At 66.9% G+C, this 2,285-nt stretch overlaps 1 pseudogene; it reads right to left on the reverse strand.

Annotated features, from left to right (window-relative positions):
* Positions 1-882: 882 nt before the first annotated feature.
* LOC146541916 (uncharacterized) lies at positions 883-2,019 on the reverse strand (annotated as a pseudogene).
* Positions 2,020-2,285: the final 266 nt, after the last annotated feature.

Genomic DNA, 2,285 nt, shown 5'->3' on the forward strand with positions numbered 1-2,285 from the left:
CCACACACCCCACATCCCAGCCCCACACGCCCCACATCCCAGCCCCACACACCCCACATCCCAGCCCCACACCCTCCACATCCCAGCCCCACATCCCAGCCCCATATCCCCCACATCCCAGCCCCACACACCCCACATCCCAGCCCCACACACCCCACATCCCAGCCCCACACCCTCCACATCCCAGCCCCACATCCCAGCCCCACACCCCCCACATCCCAGCCCCACATCCCAGCCCCACACCCCTCACATCCCAGCCCCACAAACCCCACCTCCCAGCCCCACATCCCAGCCCCACATCCCAGCCCCACACCCCCCACATCCCAGCCCCACACCCCAGCCCCACACATCCTACATCCCAGCCCCACACAGTCCACCTCCCAGCCCCACACCCCCCACATCCCAGCCCCACATCCCAGCCCCCCACCCCCACATCCCAGCCCCACACACCCCATAGCGCAGCCCCACATCCCCACTCACGCTCTCAGCCCCACACCCGACTCTCTTCCACTCCCGCTCTCCCCCCATCCCCCCCCCCCCCCCCCCGCCCTCCAGCGGCTCTCGGACGGATTCGAACCGACGGCCGCGGGGGGGGCGGGGGGGCGGCTGTCGCTGCGGCTCCGCGCGGGGCCGTCAAAGTAACCCCCCCCCCCTCCCCCCTCCCCCCTCCCCCCCCTTCCCCTCCCCCCCCCCTCCGTCCCCCCCCTCCTCCCCCCCCCTCCTCACCCCCCTCCCCTTCCCCCTCCCCCACCTCACCCCCCCTCCCCCTCCCCCCTCTTACTCCCCTCCCTTCCCCCCCTCCCCCCCTCCTCCGCCTCCCCCCCTCCCCTCTCCCTCCCCCCCCCTCCCCCCCTCCTTCCCCCCCCCTCCAACTCCCCCCACCGCCGGAGCCGCGGGGCCGCCCGGGGTCACGTGACCGTCTGGTCCCGTAACCCCCATCCCGTGGCCGTCGGTCCCCCCTTGGCCGTCTGTCCGTCTGTCCCCATCTGTCCGTCGGTCCGTCTGTCCCTCTAGCCGTCTGTCCCCATCTGGCCGTCTGTCCCCGTCTGTCCGTCTGTCCCCATCTGGCCGTCTGTCCCCGTCTGTCCCTCTGTCCGTCTGTCCCCATCTGTCCATCTGTCCCCATCTGTCCGTCTGTCCCCGTCTGTCCCTCTGGCCGTCTGTCCCCATCTGTCCGTCTGTCCCCATCTGTCCATCTGTCCCCATCTGTCCGTCTGTCCCCATCTGTCCATCTGTCCCCATCTGTCCGTCTGTTCCCATCTGGCCGTCTGTCCCCGTCAGTCCGTCTGTCCCCATCTGTCTGTCTGTCCCCATCTGTCCGTCGGTCCGTCTGTCCCCGTCTGTCCGTCTGTCCCCATCTGTCCGTCTGTCCCCATCTGTCCGTCTGTCCCCGTCTGTCCGTCGGTCCGTCTGTCCCCATCTGTCCGTCTGTCCCCATCTGTCTGTCTGTCCCCATCTGTCCGTCGGTCCGTTTGTCCCTCTGGCCGTCTGTCCCCATCTGTCCCCATCTGTCCGTCTGTCCCCGTCTGTCCCTCTGGCCGTCTGTCCCCATCTGTCCGTCTGTCCGTTTGTCCCTCTGGCCGTCTGTCCCCATCTGTCCATCTGTCCCCATCTGTCCGTCTGTCCCCATCTGTCCGTCTGTCCCCATCTGTCTGTCTGTCCCCATCTGTCCGTCTGTCCGTTTGTCCCTCTGGCCGTCTGTCCCCATCTGTCTGTCTGTCCCCATCTGTCCGTCTGTCCGTTTGTCCCTCTGGCCGTCTGTCCCCATCTGTCCGTCTGTCCCCATCTGTCCGTCTGTCCCCATCTGTCCATCTGTCCCCATCTGTCCGTCTGTCCCCATCTGTCTGTCTGTCCCCATCTGTCCGTCTGTCCGTTTGTCCCTCTGGCCGTCTGTCCCCATCTGTCCGTCTGTCCCCATCTGTCTGTCTGTCCCCATCTGTCCGTCTGTCCGTTTGTCCCTCTGGCCGTCTGTCCCATCTGTCCGTCTGTCCGTTTGTCCCTCTGGCCGTCTGTCCCCATCTGTCCATCTGTCCCCATCTGTCCGTCTGTCCCCATCTGTCTGTCTGTCCCCATCTGTCCGTCTGTCCGTTGGTCCCTCTGCCTGTCTGTCCCCATCTGTCCGTCTGTCCCCATCTGTCCATCTGTCCCCATCTGTCCGTCTGTCCCCGTCTGTCCGTCTGTCCCCATCTGTCCGTCTGTCCCCGTCTGTCCGTCTGTCCGTCTGTCCCCACCTGTCCGTCTGTCCCCATCTGTCCATCGGTCCGTCTGTCCCTCTGGCCGTCTGT

The sequence above is a fragment of the Meleagris gallopavo genome, unplaced genomic scaffold (genome assembly GCF_905368555.1).
Source record: "Meleagris gallopavo unplaced genomic scaffold, MGAL_WU_HG_1.1 scaffold_17, whole genome shotgun sequence".
Lineage (NCBI taxonomy): Eukaryota > Metazoa > Chordata > Aves > Galliformes > Phasianidae > Meleagris > Meleagris gallopavo.